The 20,937-nt window shown below is 45.5% G+C and overlaps 1 pseudogene; it reads left to right on the top strand.

Annotated features, from left to right (window-relative positions):
* The first annotated feature begins 353 nt into the window (after positions 1–353).
* LOC109577201 (glutathione S-transferase A1-like) lies at positions 354–16,904 on the top strand (annotated as a pseudogene).
* The last annotated feature ends 4,033 nt before the right edge of the window (positions 16,905–20,937 follow it).

The following is a 20,937-nucleotide window of genomic DNA, read 5'->3' as shown; positions in this document are numbered from 1 at the left end:
CCCGGAAAGCAGACCAGAAGATGAACGTGCCTACAGGAGAATTTCTGTATTTTACAAAATACCTTATCCTGGGAGATATCATAGTTTAGAAGCCAGCTGCATCAATCATAGATGTTTCCAACTAAATATGCAATAAATGTGCCTGTTAAGATAACAGGGTTGTAGCATGAGTTGAGAAAGCAGCGATGACATATATACACTATCATGTGTGAAATGGGTCATGGGAAGCTGCTACAAGGGAGCCCAGCCTGGAGCTCTGTGACCCCCTAAGGGGGGTGGGATGGGAGTGGGGAGGGAGGCTCAAGACGGAGGGGATATATATATATATATATATATATATATAAAATTGTGACTGATTCCAGTTATTGTACAGCAGAAATCAACACAACATTGTGAAATATTTATCCTCCAATTAAAAAATTAAATTAAAAAAGACAACAGGATTGATGGGAAAAGCTGGATACAGTGCAGACTGGGGAGTAATGAGCAATCAGACGCACGGGGGAGGCAGCCCCACCACCCCCAACATCAGAGACACCTCCGGTCTCTCCGCAGTGATGTGGCGCCCTTCCACCTAGTTTTAATAACCAATGTCCCCAGACATTGCCAAATGTCCTCTGGGCTAGGGGAGCAAAATCAGCCCCAGTTAAGAATCACTGGTTCATATGACTTTTCAGACTCCTCAACACAGGAAGTCTGGATGTGAAAACTAGATAATACAGGAGCAGAGAATTAGCTTCCCAAAGTAAAGAAATTCACCTGACTGGAAGGTACAAGTCATTCGAATCAGAATGCAGACAAACAACGCTCTGTTACCAGTATTACTATTGGGGGTAAATCAAAAGCCTGAGGCAGGAGAGGTTCAGTGAGATCCTGTGAAAGTCCTAGAGTTGTCCAGGGCATGGCAATTCACAGGGAAAATATGGTACCTAAGCCTGAAAAGAGAAGATACTGAGACTGGGTAGAGAAGAAGTGTTGTAGCCACGCCTTCAGGAAACAAACTCACTCAGAAGCACAATGCAGATAGTGGAGTGCAGTTTATTACCCCAGCGGGCCCAAGGCAGAGTCTCCTCTTAGCCAAGGACCCTGACCAGTTTTTCTGAAAACCTTATATACCCTAAACGTATGTGTCTAAACCCACCTCCCCAAATTCCCTGAAACTAGTCTGAACAAAGAAAAAAGAAAAATACAATCAAAGTCAACCTGGGATTCGTACGCCTTAAACCTAGGTAATTAACAGTGGACAATTATCAATAGGCTTGTGGTCATTCCTCAATAAGCATAATAGAATGTATGATTCTATTTGGTTACACAGATAATTCGGGTATTCTTTTAGGTGATGGAGAGCCCTGGGGCTCTTCCTTCTGGGGTTCTGGTTATCCAGTTGGTCTGTCATTTTCATAGATACTGGGTATATAGCTCAAAGTCCACAGTCTGGCCCAAGATGGAGTCCTGCTTTCGAGAGCCTGTTCTGTTTCCTCCTTCAGAAGTACTGTTGAAGATGCTACAGAGAGCAGCATTTCGATGGGCATGAGGTTTGACCCCATGAGAGTCACTGGCTTGGAGGCTGAGATGCTATGGCTCTGGGGCCAACCGAGTCAGGCAGGCAACACTCTCTGCTTTCTCAGCCTGCAGCCTCTCCCCTTGTTCTGACTTGGTGGCTGAGAGAATCATGCTCCTTGGCATGGAACCCATTCAAGTGAAGTCATTGCAGGGCTCTTTGTGTGCTGTCAGTTGTCTACAAACCTGTTTTTCTGGCTAGATTTCAACCCCTCCAGGGCAGGGACCACATCAGATTCCTCTTGTGTTCCCCACCAGCCATCATTTCTTAGTGCAGGCAACTGCTCAATGAGTGTTAGTTGAGGAGGAAATCCGTGGACAGGTCAACCGGACAGAAGATGCTGAAGAAAGATCAGTGAGGGACAGGAGGGTGGAGAGAAGGGTACTGAGTGAGAGCCCCTGGACTCCTGCTATAGAAAGGAGTGGGCTTCCCATTGCCATGGCTGGAACCCATTCAAAGGGGCTGGGTGGCGGGCAGAAGATTCCAGAGGGTCCAGATCAGGGAGTGAGTGGGAGGGCAAAGGCCTGGGGGAACGGCAGGCGGGGTGCAAGGTTCAGGGGCAGAACCGGGGTCCACTTCAGTCTTGGGGTTTCAAAAGGCTGTGCCAGACCTCGCTGAACCTTTGCCAAGAACTTCCTCCAATCCAGGTTATCTAGTCAGCGAGCATCACTGATCTTTCACACAAGACAAATAAAAAGAGAACCAGTTTATAAAGTAGTTGACAGAATCTGGATATATATAAAATCCTGTTCTTACTAGAGCTCTAGGGGCTGAAGCGACTTAGCACAGCAGAGCACAGCACGAGAGCTGGAAGTCAAGAGGGAGATAGCAGATAGACAGACACACAGACAGAAGCCTCGCGTGCTCCCCAGTGTGCTCACTCAGCCATCTCCCAGGAACTGGGAGCAGAATGGAAGCTGGATTTGCTGCTCCCTGTTATGAATTTTTTATGCCTTATCTAATTGAATTTCCTCAACAGCCCTCACTAGTAGACATAGCTGTATTTCAAAAGAGAACACTGAGGTACAGAGATTAAACAACTCTCCTGGGTTTATACATCTTATAAGGAAAGGAGTTGGGCTTTGTCTCTAAGCCTCCTTTCTCTCTGCTAAGAAACGCTGTCATTAGGAGCCCCCTCCCACCTACTCCCTGAGATACAGCTCCTTTAGTTCACACTGGAATCATCCCAAGACACATTCCTTTTCAGAGAATGTAAGCCTACCTCCTTATGAAGGTCAAATATAGTTATACTAGTGCTCAGGATACTCACAGTAAGTTTTTAAGGTCTGGGGTAAAGTAAGGTACGTTTTTATCCGTTTTTCCTCATATCAAGCCCCTAAGAATCAGCTAACAGAATTAACGTTTCCTTCTCTCCTATTTGGAGAAGGGAATGGCACCCCACTCCAGTACTCTTGCCTGGGAAATCCCATGGACAGAGGAGGCTGGTAGGCTGCAGCCCATGGGGTCACTAAGAGTCGGACACGACTGAGCGACTTCACTTTTCACTTTCATGCACTGGAGTAGGAAATGGCAACCCACTCCAGTGTTCTTGCCTGGAGAAAATTGACTAACGGATTCTGCATGGGGAACAAACTAATATTGAGGGTCTCAGAGACCAGCAGAGAGGGGGCATAAGCATTACATGGTTGAGGGGGAGCCCCAGACCAGAAGTCAGAAGATGTCTTCAAAGGACCCCAATGCTCACAAAACGAGTGAGCTAGGAGAGCAGCTTCCGCTCTTTGAACTCGAGTTTTCTCCTCCTGACAATAAGATACTAGAAGCCGTTTCCGGGGTTGTCCTGAGGGTGGACACACTTGCTAGATATTGAGTGTGAATCGGAAACACACGTGTGTGATGGATGGCAAGTTACTGAACCTCTCTAGTTCTCGTTTTCTGGGGGCCAGAAAGTTTATATCACTTTGGCCCCAGCCTTCAAAAGGTTAAGAAAGTTACTTATAAGAAAGATGAGATAAAATATTATGCAAGTTAAAACTTCATTTCTCTTTGTAACATGATCTTTGGTCAGTGGATAAGGGAGCTTTGTGTAAGGGGACCTGTGACCTCCACTTCACAGGAACACCCTTCTCAGAATTCTGCTGAATCACAGCTCCTCCATTCCCCATGATAAGAAAAGTACAATATACACAATCTCCAACTTCAAGACTGATGAGTTAAGTATGTTTCCAAGGGATCCTTTACTTTCTAAAAGTTAGCGCACTGATTCTTACATTAAAAATATGAATATTGAAATAAAAAATAAATAAGCCAAAACTAAATAAAATTTTTAAAATGTGAATATTGAAAACATTTTGTTATCTAAAATTCAAGTTATTCATACTTTATCAGCTAAAGAGAAGTATATTTTTGTCCTGAACATTCAACAAAATGTTGCAATGCTTTCAAACAGAGCTGGGATTTGGATAGAAAGTGCAGCTGTTTCGTCCTATATTCTGGCTTTGGGGTTCCTGCTTTTACTAAGTCCTGTATGTTTCCATTCACTTCCATGAGAGAACAATTGGGTTGGTCATAATGTTTGTTTGAGTTTTCCTGTAACATCTTACAGAAAAACCTGAAGGAACTTTTTGGCCAACCCAATAATTTCTGTCCATTGTTGGAGCCTTTGAGTTTCATTCTCTGGTTTCCTGCTATGTCCACTCCACACACAGGCTGCTGTAGACCAGGGGCTTTCAAACGTCATGGACCTGACAAGACCCAAGTATCTCTAACCATTACAATGATGAAATGAGTGTGCCCACATGCTTTCTTCCACGTGAACATGCAACGAACACATAACGGAAACTGATAACTCATGAAATGATGCTTTCTTTTAAAAACTGGAAAATTTCACAGTCCACTGAAGGATTGTCATGCCTATTTTGAAAAATGTTAATGTGAAAAATGAAGCCAAGACTTGGGTTCATATAGAAATGGGTTTGAATCCCAGGTCTGCCACCAACTTTGTGCAAGTTACCCTAGAAATTTCAGTATCCCCAACTGCAAAATGAGAGCAATGGCAAACTTCATAGCAGGTGATTCTTGTGGGGTTAAATGAAGATAAATTTGTGAGAATGGGCAGTGCATGACAGACATAGAACAAATGTCAGTTCCACCTAGACTGTACAGTTAATGCAGTAACATCCCTTTCTCTAGACATAAGATGCACCAAGAGAGGCAGAATGTACAATTTCAAGAAAATGGAAGGATTTGGCATCCTGTGTAGGTGGAAAGAATCAGGATCCTTTGAGCAACAGTAAAGCAAATATGAGTCCTAACTTCAGCTTTTGAACAAATGCAGCATAATAGGGTAGGAGTTGAACATGGACTCCATCTCCTCCTCCTCCTGTCTGTGAAATCCTCTGGCTCCAAGTTCCCTCCTTCCCAAGCTCCCAGGACCTGCATATGTGTGGATTCCCACCCTGCCCTTTTTTCAATCCATGGTGTGGATTCCCACGAATGTTATTTAAGCTCTGAGGTCCATTCCATTAACTGAAAAATGGAGATAATAACTATTTCATGGGATTCTTGTGAGAATTAAAGATATAATGCATTCAAAGTGGTCAGCATTGGGGCAGGACTATTAGGAGTTTTGCAATAAATACTAGTTCTCTTATCCTTCCCCTCCCCAACACCAACCCATGCATCCATACCACAGACTCACCTCTTAGCCTGCCAAGAAAACAGATTTTACCCAGTGGAGGCTGGACAATGGTTTGGTGGAATTTCCCACAGCTGGCTATTGAGAGTGGGAATTTGGGCTAAGGAAGACATTCCAAGGACTCTTCCAATTGCCATGAGGAAGGCCGATTCTTCAGCATTGTTGGTACTGTTCAGCCATGTATCATAATGGCGTTAGCTTCTATGTTTTTATGCTTTGTTCATTTATTCATTCATTCATTCACTTGTTGGTTCATTAAGGGTTAGAGAAACTAGGAGACTGCCATCATGGCAGGGAAGCCCATTCTTCATTATCTCAATGGACGGGGCAGAATGGAGTGCATTCGGTGGCTCCTGGCTGCAGCTGGAGTGGAGGTAGGTTTCATCTTCAGTTGGATCTAAATTGACCGTGCATGCCTAGTATCTCGGAGAAGGAAATGGCAACCCACTCCAGTACTCTTGCCTGGAAAATCCCATGGACTGAGGAGCCTGGTAGGCTACAGTCCATATGGTTGCAGGAAGTCGGACACGACTGAGCAACTTCACTTCACTCACTTCATACTTTATCACTGGAAAAAGAAATGGCAACCCACTCCAGTGTTCTTGCCTGGAGAATCCTATGGACAAAGGAGTTTGGCGGGCCATGGTCCATGGGGTCGCAGAGAGTTGGACAAGACTGAAGTGACTAAGCATGCCTCGTCTCTCAGTTGTGTACAACTCTTTGCAATCCTATAGGCCAGAGCCTGCCAGGCTCCCCTGTCCATGGGATTCTCCAGGCAAGAACACCGGAGTGGGTTGCCATTTCCTACTCTAGGAAAATTGACTGTATCAAACTACTTTTCTCACAGAGGAAATTTTCCTTATAAAATGAACTGCTAATAATTTTGCATTAAAAACATTTATTAGGTATTAGATTAACAGATTTTTATTGAAATTTCTTCTTCTCAAAGAAAATAAACAATAAAAATAAATTTGTTTGTTTATTTGTTTTTGGCTGTGAGGCTTGCAGGATTTTAAGTCTCTGACCAGAGATCAAAAGCAGGCCCACAACAGTGAAAGCCCATGCCCTAACCACTGAATTGTCAGAAAATTTCCTGAATTTTGATTTTTAGAACTGTAAAATTGCCGGAGTCCAGCCCCGGCTGGATCCAGGGATTCCCTCGGGAGGACGGCGTCGGTGATTTAAAGGGATAGCGTCAGTGGAGAGAATCAGAGGCCTAATTATAATTGGTTTATGTGGGAAATCAATATAACCCGTGACACCAGGTTTGCACTGACCACGGAGGCCGGAGGCGCTCTCTCGAATCGCGGAAGGTGCCCCACCTTAGGCACCTTCTCGAGTGGGTCTTAGAAGCCCAGGCAAGTAAGGGGTCTCAGCGGACTCCCACGCTCCAATTACTTTGGCCTGAAGAAAGAGTAGAGACAAAAGGAGAGAAAAGGAGATGAGAAAGAACGACACAGGGAGACCGAGGGTGAGCAAGGCCCGCACTTTATTTTCCAAAGTAGTTTTTATACCTTAAGTTGTGTGTAGAGTATAACAGGGGAAGGGGTAGAGTCATGTAAGGTCAGCAGTCCTTGATTCTTATCGAAGCCAGGCTTTCTTTCTGCAAACTTATCATATGCAAAAGTTTTAGGTGATTTACATCATCTTCTAGCCAGGAAGCCTGTTAACATTTTATGACCCTTTCTTCGGAAAACTTATTTTTCTCTAAAGGTGATTATTCTAAAGTCAGGTGCCACCCTCCGAAAGCATTAGATAAAGTTGCATTCCTATAGGGCAAAAGTGTGGTGGGCTATAACAAGAAAAGAATTAACTCAAGGGTCCAAGGTTACAAACATTAAAGCTACTACTTACATTTCTATACACCAACTATATTAATCAATACACTCCCAGGGACACAGTAGGTAAGGGATATGGAAACTTGGCAGCAAGCATTAGCTCAACAAAGAAATCCTCTACTAGTTCTATTTGATTTTAACTCTCTGAGAAGCTCTGCATTGTTAGAATATCTTAAGCTTCCCGTGCCTCTCCTGGTTGGGAGGCTGTGAATCTGAACAAACCTGTCAGGCAAGCTAGAAAGTCATCAGAGGGGTTTGAATTGAAACACTCCTATTATGCCCAGGAGACTTATTAACTAGAGTTTTAAGTTGATTTTCTTACAGAGAAAGGTGGTCAGGGATAGCCCCCTGTTAATGTCAGAAGAGTTGGTGAAAGTCGTAAAATAGTAAAACAGACAGATTTTGGTTTTGGGGTAGACGCTCAGGCAGGCCCAGAGGGGCACCCCTGGAGTTCTGGCTAGCCTTGCCCACCAGAACTCTCCCACATGACCTTGTCATGCGTGGGGACTCCCGTGCTGGCTCCTGGCATAAAATATTTATTATATTCATGAGCAATTAGAAACATGAATATTAAATATCAATTAATAATAAGTAATTATTATTAATATGTCAGGCATTTTAATATATTGTGATCAGTTTTAAAATAAGTTTAATGATCTAGTGATATACCATGAAGTACTTAAAGATGAAATGTATAATATCTGGGATTTGTTTCAAATTATTACCAGGGACAGGGGGGTAGGCATATGGATGACTTGCAATTGGGCTGCGCTGATAATTATTGAAGCTGGTTGATGGTTACAAGGCGAATCATTGCATTTTTTATTTTGTGTATGCCACAAATTTCCATAATAAAAAGAAAAAATATACATATTAGAAAAGAAATGTAATTAAAGTTAAAACATAAATCAGAAATATAGAGCAGTACAGATTGTAACAAACTGCCTGTTGGATTTAATGCATTCATTTAGCAATGAATTTGTTGGGCACCTTGAAGAACCAGAGATCAAATTGCCAACATCTGCTGGATCATCGAAAGAGCAAGAGAGTTCCAGAAAAACATCTATTTCTGCTTTATTGACTATGCCAAAGCCTTTGACTGTGTGGATCACAATAAACTGGAAAATTCTGAAAGAGATGGGAATACCAGACCACCTGACCTGCCTCTTGAGAAACCTGTATGCAGGTCAGGAAGCAAGAGTTAGAACTGGACATGGAACAACAGACTGGTTCCAAATAGGAAAAGGAGTACGTCAAGGCTGTATATTGTCACCCTGCTTATTTAACTTTTATGCAGAGTACATCATGAGAAACGCTGGGCTGGAAGAAGCACAAGTTGATATCAATAACCTCAGATATGCAGATGACACCACCCTTATGGCAGAAAGTGAAGAGGAACTAAAAAGCCTCTTGATAAAAGTGAAAGAGGAGAGTAAAAAAGTTGGCTTAAAGCTCAACATTCAGAAAATGAAGATCATGGCATCTGGTTCCATCACTTCATGGGAAATAGATGGGGAAACAGTGGCAGACTTTATATTTTGGGGGCTCCAAAATCACTGCAGATGGTGACTGCAGCCATGAAATTAAAAGATGCTTACTCCTTGGAAGAAAAGTTATGACCAACCTAGATAGCATATTGCAAAGCAGAGATATTACTTTGCCAACAAAGGTCTGTCTAGTCAAGGCTATGGTTTTTCCAGTGGTCATGTATGGATGTGAGAGTTGGACTGTGAAGAAAGCTGAGTGCCGAAGAATTGATGCTTTTGAACTGTGGTGTTGGAGAAGACTCTTGAGAGTCCCTTGGACTGCAAGGAGATCCAACCAGTCCATTCTGAAGGAGATCAGCCCTGGGATTTCTTTGGAAGAAATGATGCTAAAGCTGAAACTCCAGTACTTTGGCCACCTCATGCAAAGAGTTGACTCATTGGAAAAGACTCTGATGCTGGGAGGGATTGGGGGCAGGAGGAGAAGGGGACGACAGAGGATGAGCTGGCTGGATGGCATCACTGACTCGATGGACATGAGTTTGAGTGAACTCTGAGAGTTGGTGATGGACAGGGAGGCCTGGCATGCTGCGATTCATGGGGTCGCAAAGAGTCGGACATGACTGAGTGACTGAACTGAACTGTCTGAAAATCACTGCAGATGGTGATTGCAGCCATGAAATTAAAAGATGCTTACTCCTTGAAAGGAAAGTTATGACCAACCTAGGTAGCATATTAAAAAGCAGAGACATTACTTTGCCAACAAAGGTCTGTCTAGTCAAGGCTATGGTTTTTCCAGTAGTCATGTATGTATGTGAGAGTTGAACTATAAAGAGAGCTGAGCACTGAAGAATTGATGCTTTTGAACTGTGAAGACTCTTGAGAGTTCCTTGGACTGCAAGAAGATCCAACCAGTCCATCCTAAAGGAGATCAGTCCTGAGTGTTCATTGGAAGGACTTATGTTGAAGCTGAAACTCCAATACTTTGGCCACCTGATGCAAAGAGTTGACTCATTGGAAAAGACCCTGATGCTGGGAAAGATTGAGGGCAGGAGGAAAGGGGACGACAGAGGATGAGATGGTCGAATGGCATCACTGACTGAATGGACATGTTTGGGTAAACTCCGAGAGTTGGTGATGGACAGGGAGGCCTGGCGTGCTGCGGTTCATGGGGTTGCAAAGAGTCGGACAGGACTGAGTGACGAACTGAACTGAACTTGAAGTTCTGGGCTTCGTACCAGGTCCTGGAGATACAAGAATGGTCAAGATAGATACAGTCCCTACCCTCAGGCCGCTTACACTCTAGTAAGGATGCAGACACGTATGTAGGTGATTAAAAGAGGACTGGGAGCACCTAGGAGGACACCCAAAACCTGAGTGAAAAAACGCCATATTCTCAGTAGTAAACGGATAGGTTTCAGTGGGACTCTGTTGAGTGCTGCCCTCTAGAGGTGTCACTCAGAAAAGCACTTCTCAACCCAGATCAGAGGGAGCCAGCAACTCTGTGACGGTTTCCTGGGAGAAAGTCATGGACAGAGGTCAGAGATTTGGTCCCTTAGAGGAGAACAGTAAAAGAAGGCTTCTGGTGAGGTGGCGTCCTGAAAAGGGAACCTCTAGTGTGCTCTCTTAGCTTCCTAAAAACATGTTTACCTAAGCTTCATATTATACTTTCTCGATTGCTTCAGGAATGCAGGGCACATTAGCTTGGTCCATTTTCAAGTGTGTAAAGAAACAAGTACATAGAAAATCCAAACAATGCCATTCCAGGTTGTTTAAATCTATTAATCAACAACCAACATTTTTCACTTCGGTTCAGCCTTGGGGTTCAAGGATGTGTTCAGAGTCCCTGGGCGGGATGAGTTCAGCACAGGACGGTGAAGAAGAGGGAGACGATGAGAGCATCCAGGCTTCCTCTTGTCCAGCCCAGCCTGAAGGAGGAGGGTGTGGGGCTCGACTGACCAAAGAACATTGGGATTCTGGGTTCTCTGGGCCCAGAGCCTGATCCTTACAACCCCATTCATCTCCATCAGTTTCACAAGAAACAGCTGACCAGCCAGCCCCTTCTCACAATGACTACCCACCTGTCATTGCCTCTTAGGGTCTTGAACTGGGTACTTTGTAAACTGTTCCCCGTACACTCACTATCTGTATAGTCTCACCCTATGGGATCATGTTGACCCACAATAAACTACTCCACTGAGTCAGTTAGAAATCCCCAATTCTCAAACTTTTCACCATCAAGACCCAAGTTTAAAATAAAACATTGAATGGAGGGAGGTAATATATAGCAGAGGACCCCAGTGGCAGCCTCTTGGGGGTCAATGGCCCCATGGATACACCATACTCGGGGACACCTCAAAATCCTGTCCTGATCGCACAGGGAGAGAAAGGCTTTCCAGGTACATTAAAACTCCATAACTAGAACTTCCCAGTCCCTTCCCTCCAGTGACATTCCCCTCCCCCCAAATCATTACCTAACCACTGACAGAGGTGGGGACAACATAGAGGTGAATTAACCTGCAAAATAGGCAGTTAGTTGCTGCAACCCATGCTTTTATCTTGGTGGCTCTAATCTAAATCTCCAAATGGCCTTGATCACTGTCCTCTGTGCACTCTGCCGAAGTTGGAAATCCTACAGTCTCCATAGTGGGCAGCAGACACAGGCCATGCAAGTTCTGCAATGCTATGGAATAAAGTAACAAAAACTCATTGACACTTTCTGCTTTTCAGTTTGAAGAGAAATTTATAGAAAAAACAGAAGACTTGGATAAGATAAAAAATGGTAAGCCCAGGAACTAAATTCCCCTGATGGGAGTATCCAGTAGAAGTCTTAAGGTGAGGTTTCAACACCACCAATGTCATATGTGTGCATAGTGGGAATGGGGTTAATAAAGAGGGAGAAATACGGTTAAAGGTAAGAGGTTGAGCTCCCTGAAAAGGTCTTGCAGCTCACTTGGGACAAGGAAGGGCTGGAACTCAAGTGTTTGTTAAAGGAGCCAGCCCCAGTGCCCGTGAATGCTCGACCTGTCTTTCTGCATTTTGAGTGGCTGTATCTGTTAGGACCATACAGCGCTCACACCTAAGGTCAGGAAAAGGTGTTCATCTGAGACAAGCAAGGAGAAACAGGTCCAGAAGTTGCTGTGAGTTGGGTTTGGCAAAGTAACATCCTAGCAATAATGTAGACTCAGTGAGCAGAGACAGGGCAAACTCTCTCAAAACATGTCTTATGTGTTCTGAGATTTTCTCTGGAATGACCATTAAACAGCAACTGGTTGGCACACTTGCTGCAGCCTCTTCCAGCTTCTTTCTAAAACACACATGAAGACAAATCAGCCCAGATTTACAAGGGATCGAGCATATGTCTGAATGGGAAATAAAAAGATAAATGAAATAATAGGTTAGAAAGTAAAAGGCAAACAAAATATCATCCTGCTTAAGCCTACCAGGTCATTTTAGTGTTTCACTTTGTATCTTCAGTTATTTCAGCAAACATTTGCTCATCTTAAAAGGGTGCAACATATCCAACATTTCACCCTTCTTTTTTTACTTTCAAAAGATGGGAGTTTGATGCTCCAGCAAGTGCCAGTGGTTGAAATTGATGGGATGAAGCTGGTGCAGACCAGAGCCATTCTCAACTACATTGCCACCAAATACAACCTCTACGGGAAAGACATGAAGGAGAGAGCCCTGTACGGTAGTTTTTAGTTTTTTCATCAACAACTAATAGGAAAAATTTAAGTCCTTCCTTACTGAGCAGGATCAAAGCAGGGCATCATGACCAACATGATGATATAAGCCTTGTGGGGCATAACTGAATCCAGTACAGCAAAGACCTATGAGTATGAGGGAAGAGTAAATAAACTTGAAGTGAAATCAACTGCCTATGGAAGAGGATACCATCCATGGATATAGCACAGTGACAAGGTTTCCAAACATGGATGGTCTGTGAAGCGAAGAGGATGGTAGAACCAAGACTCCAGGGGTTCAGACTCGTCCGAACTGGCCATCCACCAACAGCCAGAGACAAAAGACAAAGCATCTGAGTGTCTAGAAGATAAAGCTTAGAAAGGAAAGGATCTAAAGAAGTTGGTTCTTGAATTCCAAAAATTCTAAGAATGATGACCAGAAACTTATTAGCCCTTTATATGGACCAGCCACTTGACAAGGGTTAGCAGAGGTTGAGCTCAATATGGTAAGGTTACATCAAGCATTTAGATATAGTTTTAGTTGGCCAGATTTTCCAGTACTACTATATCCTGGGGGTGAGGGGTATTCTCTCAGTTGTGATGGGACTACACGATTGAAATTAAAATCATGTAAGGAACTTCCCAGGTGGCGCTAACAGTAAAGAACTTGCTTGCAATGCAGGAGACATAAGAAACCTAGGTTTGATCCCTGGGTCAGGAAGACCCGCTGGAGGAGGACAGGCAACCAACTCCAGGATTCTTGCCTGGAGAATCCCATGGACAGAGGATCCTGGTGGGCTACAGTCCACAGAGTCACAAAGAGTCAGACATGACTTAGCACTCAAGGAACTATTGCACTTACTCTAAAAGTCAAACATAGAGTTACCATATGACTCAGCAATCCCTTTCAAGAGGATTAAAAATACCCCCACACTAAAATTCATGCTCAGAAGTTCATAGCAGTGTTGTTCATAATCAATAATTAGAATCAAAGATGTCCATTAACGAATGAAAGAAAGAACAAAAGTTGGTCCATCCATACAGGGGGATATTATTCAGCCATGAAAAAGGAATGAGAGGTACAGTCTTGAGAAATTCAAACAAAACCAGAGTCTGGCAATAGTATGTGCAGAGTGTTATGGAACCAGGTTCTATGGGAAATAACTGGAGGAAGTGCTGGTGTTGGGACTCTAAATGGGCCTGGTGTTCTAACAGGATGAGAGAGGAAGAGGGATGTGACTGGGCCTGAGGTGCCAGGACCCTGCTGGACATGACTGAGGTGGTCCTAATGCATCACACCGACCATGCTCAGACCGTGCTCAGACCACGGCACAGCAGAAATGGCACATCCAGGTGTGGTCCCAGTGGTTACCTGTGCTGATTCCACCCAATTCTCTCATGCCTGTGACTATGGACGGGTCACTGATATGCTCTGTCCCTATATTTGGTCATGTGTGTAACAAAAATATTATACATATGTTTACCTTGATGGCTTGTTCTAGAATGGAATGCTAAAATTAATTTTAAGAAACAAAGCTAAATGACTGGCATAGAAAAATGCACCAAAGGAGAATTACTTTGCTACATCTCGATGTCTCATCTTAACCATTCCAAAATCTAAGGCAGAGACATTTGACAATTTGGTTATTTTATCTTTTCAGGATTGATATGTATTCAGAGGGTGTGGCAGATTTGGGGGAAATGATCATGCATTTGTCACTGTGCCCAGAGTCGGACACAGCTGAAGCGACTTAGCAGCAGCGGCAGCAGCCACCTGCTGAAAAAGATGCCAAGCTGACCCTAATCCGAGAAAAGACAACAAACCGTTATCTCCCTGCATTTGTACACGTAAGTGGGCTTTTCCGCATCTTTGGCAGTGAGGTCAGAGGACGAAGAAAAATAGTGCCTGGCATGGCCGGGGCATTAACCTTCACCTCTGTGAGCCTTTCTAAATACTAATGTAGTACTCTGACTCTCAGGGCACTTTATAAAAATTGAATGTGTAGAACAATTGTACTAGTTTTACCCAAGTTATAATTTTTCAAGAAAGTTCTATTTACTCAAACCCAATCTGGAATTCTCTACTCAATGGAATTTCATGGTTATACTTAGAGCTTGGACTATGGAAGCTCTGAGAGCGAAACTGGAGCCTGGAGTAGATGGATCCTCAGAACACGGTGCAGGGGCTTTGATCCAAGAGAAGCATGATGTCAGCAATACATCAGAAAATATTCTGGTGTCCTGTGTAGGAAGACGTGAGACCAGCTGCCCGTCAGGAGAATGTGGTAGTGTTTTGGGATGATTGACATGTATCTAGATAGATATGAGGGCAGTGGGGTGGAGAGAAAGAGACAGAGGAAAACTTGTTCAGGAAACAATAATCTAGATATTTCGGTACATGGTTCTCAGACTATTGAAGAAAGTGAAATAAAATCAATGAAGTAGTGTTCCATCATTATGCCTAGTACATATTTTAGTTGTTTCTGTTTGAATGTTTCACGATCACCTCAGTTCAGTTTAGTTGCTCAGTCATGTTTGACTCTTTGTAACCCCATGGACCACAGCATGCTAGATATCCCTGTCCATCACCAGCTCTTGGAGTTTACTCAAACTCATGTCCATTGAGTCAGTGATGCCATCCAACCATTTCATCCTCTGTCATCCCCTTCTCCTTCCTCCTCAGTCTTTCCCAGAATCAGGGTCTTTTCCAATGAGTCAGTTCTTTGCATCAGGTGGCCAAAGTATTGGAGTTTCAGCTTTAGTGTCAGTCCTTCCAATGAATATTCAGGACTGATTTCCTTTAGGATAGACTGGTTGGATCTTCTTGCAGTCCAAAGGACTCTCAAGTGTCTTCCCCAACACCACAGTTGAAAAGCATCAATTTCTTGGTGCTCAGCTTTCTTTATAGTCCAACTCTCACATCCATACTTGACCACTGGAAAAACCATAGCCTTGATTAGGCAGACCTTTTGTTGGCAAAGTAATGATCAAAAACTATATGAAATCATGCTCAACTAAAATGATGAACCCCCCCCCCAAAAAAAATGATTGTAAGACCAGGCAATGAGGAGAGGAAAAGAGAAGAGAAGGAATACAGAGTCTGCATTAGTTTGCTCTGGGTGGTAGAAGGCTGTCATGAAGATGGAGACACTGCCCAAGGAGGAGGGAGAGAGGACAGAGAGAGATGGATGAAGGGTCATGTTGTGGAGTCCAGGGCTGCACACTTGAGGGTGTGCGGTCCACAAAAACCTGGTGCAGATGGTGCTAAGGCCTTGGCCCAGTGGAAGAAGTAAGGCAGCCACAGCGAGGTGTGAACAGGAAACGGAAATGGTGGTCTGCCTTCCACTGGACATGAGGAGGGAACAGCAGGAACCTGCCTGGCCCGTCTCTGAGTTGGAGGGAGCAGAAGGTCTGAGGTTCCCACCTGCCCAGCGAGGGGCAGAGATGGAAGTGGGGCTGGGCGAGGGGCAGGGGAGGAGCGGGGGTCCAGCCTGCAGGGACCTGTGTCCCTGATCTGACCCCTCCATTCAACAGGTGCTGAAGAGCCATGGACAAGACTACCTGGTGGGCAACAAGCTGAGCAGGGCTGACATCCACCTGGTTGAACTTCTCTACTATGTGGAAGAGCTGGACCCCAGGCTTTTGGCCAACTTCCCTCTGCTGAAGGTGAGCTCTCCCATGGCCCTGGAGGCCAGACACACCCCAACTTGGCATCTGCTCTCTGGATCCTGGGACTGGGGTGCTAGGGTCCCCATCCCTGTCCAGGCCTTGCTGCCCCCCGGTCTCCTCAGTTCACTCCAAGGCCCTGGTCCAGAGTGTGGAAAGAATCTGTCAAGCCAAGGACATCAGAGGTGGACTCTGCCCCATGGAAAACGCCCTGCCTTTTACCAGGAGAGAGACCCAGGGCTGGCTCTCTCTTGGTCCCTCTTCCACCTCAGCCTCTGTCCTCATTTCCTCTTCGCTCCCCTCTGTCCCGCGTGTGTCCCTCTTTCCCTGAGTCTGTCTGAGTGGGTTTCCCCCCATCTCACTTCTTCCCTTCAATTCCTGTTCCTTCTCTCACACGTTGATTTCTCTCTCCCCGTTTCTCTTTCTGAGGGCAGATTGGCTCTGACTGACCTCACACATGACCTTTCATGTTTTCCGTCTTCAGTTCCAGCCCCTTGTCCTAGCTCTTCTTGTCTTGACATCTGGAGCCTTAATCTGTGCTGATATCTCACACATTCCTCTTTGTTACACTGCACTCAAGGGTGAACCCTTCAGCATTGGTGTGTAGGAAGATTAGGAAGCCAAATGGATTGTTACACTAAGATCTCTCTGGGGAAAACACTCCTGGGCTGTCCCCTTCCCATCTCATGGGCCTCCTCCTGGTGCTGATGGAGGAACCTCGGATGGCCTTTGTCTAGGAGGGTCTCAGAGTCCCTTCTGGCCTGCATCAGTGACAAGGCTGCTCTTTAGCTGCACTTTGAGCTGTGTTCTTGTGCATTTCAGGCCCTAAAAGCCAGAGTCAGCAGTCTCCTGGCCGTGAAGAAATTTCTGCAGCCTGGCAGCCAGAGGAAGCCTCCCATGGATGAGAAAATAATAGAAGTTAAGAAGGTTTTTAGGTTTTAATAAAGCTATCTGCCCGGGACAAATCTGAAATATTCTAACAATGAAACAATAAAGCTCCTATGAGCAGATTTACTTCCAATGTGTTCTTTTTCACTACGATCTCCTTCTCACCTTTATGGTTTTGAAAGAGGAAACAGACAAAACAGGCTCCATCTTGAAAGCAGGACTCCATCTTGGGCTGGACTGTGGACTTTGAGCTATATGCCGAGTATTTATGGAAATGACATACCAATTGGAAAACCAGAACCACCACCACCCCCCACCCCGCCCCCGCACCACCATGGAAGAGCCCCAGGGCTTGTATCTAGACTTTCCATCACCTAAAAGAACACACTAATTATCTGTGTAACCCAATAGAATCATAAATTCTATTATGTTTATTGGGGTAAGACCACAGGCCTATTGATAATTGTCCACTGTTAACTACCTAGGCTTAAGGCATATGAATCACGGGTTAACTTTGATTGTATCTTTCTTTTCCTTTGTTCAGACTAGTTTCAGAGAATTTGGGGAGGTGGGTTTGAACATGTACACTTAGGGTATATAAGGTTTTCACAAAAATTGGCCGGGGTCCTTGGCTAAGAGGAGACTCTGCCTTGGGCCTGCGGGTGTAATAAACTGCACTCCACTATCTGCATCGTCCTTCTGAGTGAGTTTCTTTCTTGGAATACATGGCTACAACATTTGGAGCATAGGCAGGGAAACTCCTCACTTTGAGGATACTGGTCTCATTTGAGGCCACCCCGAGGCTTTGTGGCTTGAATCTCCTAGAGAGGGGAAGGCGCCTTGCCCCTCTGGAAGAATTCAGCCTTTCAATGCCCAGTTACTTTGCTTTGGCAGGTAGTGAACGGCCGCAAGGGAACTGAGTGCTCAGGCGAGGAGGAAGCCCCCTGGCAGGGTGGAAGAGGGGGCCTGATCACCCCCCTGGGAGGGACTAGAAGGGGCACGGACCCACAGAGGCCTGGAATAGACAGGTGGCAGCAACTGCTTGGTACACAGGTTAACAAGCGTGTTAGGGTTTAGGAAGGAAATTTGTGAAGGTCATTTAGCGGGTGGTGTCCATGCCATCTTGGGAAAAATTATTATCAAGCAATCGCCAAGGGATTTTTAGGAGAAGAAACTTGGTCCTTGTGTGCTCGTATTCTTCCCTCCCCCAGGAGGTGTCCCATCTGCTGTGACATTCTTGACCCCCTCGAATTGTCAGGCTAGAAGGAGGGGAATATATAAGTGAGTACGAATTGACTTTGCCAGAGATGGCCTAGGACGTGGGATATTTAACCCATCTGTGTTTTCATCCGCACCTGATCAAGTCCACCAAGGCAGAACGGACTTTAAAAGTTAAGGGAGAAACAGTCTTGGACCACGTGGTGTTCTGGTTCTGCCGTGCTGACCGGCAGGTGAAGACATGCTGATCCCCCTTCTCCCTCTGGCATCTGGCAGGTAAGGCTCTTCTCACCCCAATTAGGAAGGAGGCAGAATGGCAATTTAAGTGTCATTGAGTGGAAATATCAGAAGTGCATATGGTACCGAGAACTTCGTAGACAGAACAAAAAGGAAGAGTAGAAGAAGGTCCGAGATGGTAAGCAAGATAGGGGGAAGTGAATCTAAGGCAACTGTATTGGAGTGCATGATTAAAAATTTAAAGAAGGGATTTGGAGAAGACTATGGGGTGAAAATGATGCCTAACTGCCTCCACATACTCTGTGAGGTCGAATGGCCCCCTATGGGAGTAGGATGGCCACCAGAGAACACCATGAACTTAAAAATAGTGGAAGCAGTCTATACAGTAGTCACAGGAGAGCCAGGACACCTGGATCAATATCCATATATTGACTCATGGCTAGGGTTAGCTCAAGACCCTCCTACTTGGACAAAGTTCTGTATCCAGAAGGGAAAGGGAAAAATATTAATGGCACAAAAATTGACTGATGATAAAAAGGAAATTCTACAGGATTTGGACAGGGATGACCTGACCCCTCCCCCATGCTGGACAATGATGCACCTGCCTCCCAGTGCTCCACCAGGACCGGAGCCTGCCTTAATGCCCAATCCAGGGCCAGGTGAAGTCCTGCAGCAGCCTCTGCTCTTCTGCCAGCTCTCCCAGAGATTGTAGAGCCTCCATGTCGGCAGGCTCTGATCCCAGCGATGGAGACCTCTGGTCAACGCCCCCAGAATTCCATCTCAGCCGGACCTCCTAGATCGTATCCACCTCTCTCAGTGAGTACTGATGGGAAGGGGGAAGAAAACACAGGAATTAGACAGAGGCTGCACTCTGCCAAGGAACAGGGGGAAAGAACCCCACTACAGACGCCCCTCAGAGAGCTACAACAGCCTCCAGTTCAGGATGCATGTGGGCACTACCATCAGCCCCCTGTAGCCTATTATTATTTTCCTCTGCTGCTGCTGCTAAGTCGCTTTAGTCGTGTCCGACTCTGTGCTACCCCATAGACTGCAGCCCACCAGGCTCCCCCGTCCCTGGGATTCTCCAGGCAAGAACGCTGGAGTGGGTTGCCATTTCCTTCTCCAAAGCATGAAAGTGAAAAGTGAAAGTTAAGTCGCTCAGTCGTGTCCAACTCCCAGCGACCCCGTGGACTGCAGCCTACCAGGCTCCTCTGTCCGTGGGATTTTCCAGGCAAGAGTACTGGAGTGGGGTGCCATTGCCTTCTCCTCCACAGATATATTAAACTGGCAGAGACACAGGATCCTGACTGAGGTCAGAAAATGGTTAAGAGAAATGGCACCTGAGGGTACAGCAAACCTGCAGCAGTGGGCAGATGAGTCACCCCGATGAGAGGCCCAGTTGGGACTGTAACACAGAGGAAGGAAGGGGCCCCCTGGAGAGATATTGGGCAGCTATTTTACAAGGCCTCAAGAGGGGGCCCCGAAAACCTATGAGTATGGCAAAACTCTCCAAAGTGATTCAAAGGGAAAGTGAATCACCCTCTGAGTTCTACAAAAGACTGTGTGAGGCTTGTAGACTTTATAAGCCAATAGATCCAGAGGCTGCTGGGTCTCAGATGGTGATAAATGCAGGCTTTGTGTCTCAAGCCTATCCCGAAAATGTCAGATGGGGGGACACCAAGTGACTCATGAATTTTTATACATCCCTGAATGCCCAGTACCTTTGTTGGGAACAGACTTGGTAAATTGGAGGCACAAGTGACCTCTCCCCCTCCATGAAAGACCCAGTCTTCGAGTAGGATCAACCACCTTACTCTTCCTCTCGGTAACCCCTCAAGATGAATGGAGGTTTCACAGTCTCCCAGAAGGGAAACCGGACAGGCTAAACAGTCGAGAGACAGAGAGAGAGCGAGTGAGTTAACTCAACCTCCCTGAGGTCTGGGAGGAAGACAACCCGCCCCCCACCCCCAGGCTTGCAAAACAAGTCCCATTGGTAATAGAACTCAAACCCAGTACAATTACATCAGCACCCACCTTGGGCTTGCCAGACCTATATAAACTGTTTACTCTTTACCTGACTGAAAAGGACAAGGTGGCTATGGGAGTGTTGTCCCAGACCATGGGGACATGGGACAGACCCATGGCTTATCTCCTGAAAATGACTGGACAATGTTGCCACTGGATGGGTGGGATGCTTACGGGCAGTTGCTGCAGTTGCCTGATTGGTCCTGGAGGTAACCAAGCTGACTTTGGGCCAAGATTTGATCATAAAAGTCCCACATGAGGTCAACACTCTCCTGCGAGGGGACCCCCATAAATGGCTGTCAACATCCCAGATTACTCAATACCAGGGACTGTTATGTGAAAACCCCCATGTTACTACTGAGCCTTGTCAGGCCCTGAATCTGGCCACTCTCCTTCCTGTGGGAGAAGGTGGGCCCTCACATGATTGCAAGGAAATATGCCAGCAGACGTTACTTGAGAGACCAGCCAATCCCCGACCCAGATTTGGTCCTGTACATCAATGGCACCAGCCTGGTGAAATAAGGACAATGACTGTCGGGATATGCAGTAGTCATGGAAGAAACCGTCGTTGAGTCTAGCTCTCTGCCAACACACTGGTCAGCTCAATGGGCAGAACTGTATGCTCTAATCCAGGCCCTCCAGCTGTCAAAAGGTAAGAAGACAAACATTTACACAGACT

This window comes from Bos indicus, chromosome 23 (genome assembly GCF_029378745.1).
Source record: "Bos indicus isolate NIAB-ARS_2022 breed Sahiwal x Tharparkar chromosome 23, NIAB-ARS_B.indTharparkar_mat_pri_1.0, whole genome shotgun sequence".
NCBI classification, from domain to species: domain Eukaryota; kingdom Metazoa; phylum Chordata; class Mammalia; order Artiodactyla; family Bovidae; genus Bos; species Bos indicus.
Note: the sequence above shows the minus strand (reverse complement) of the source record. Positions and strands in the feature narration are given on the sequence as shown.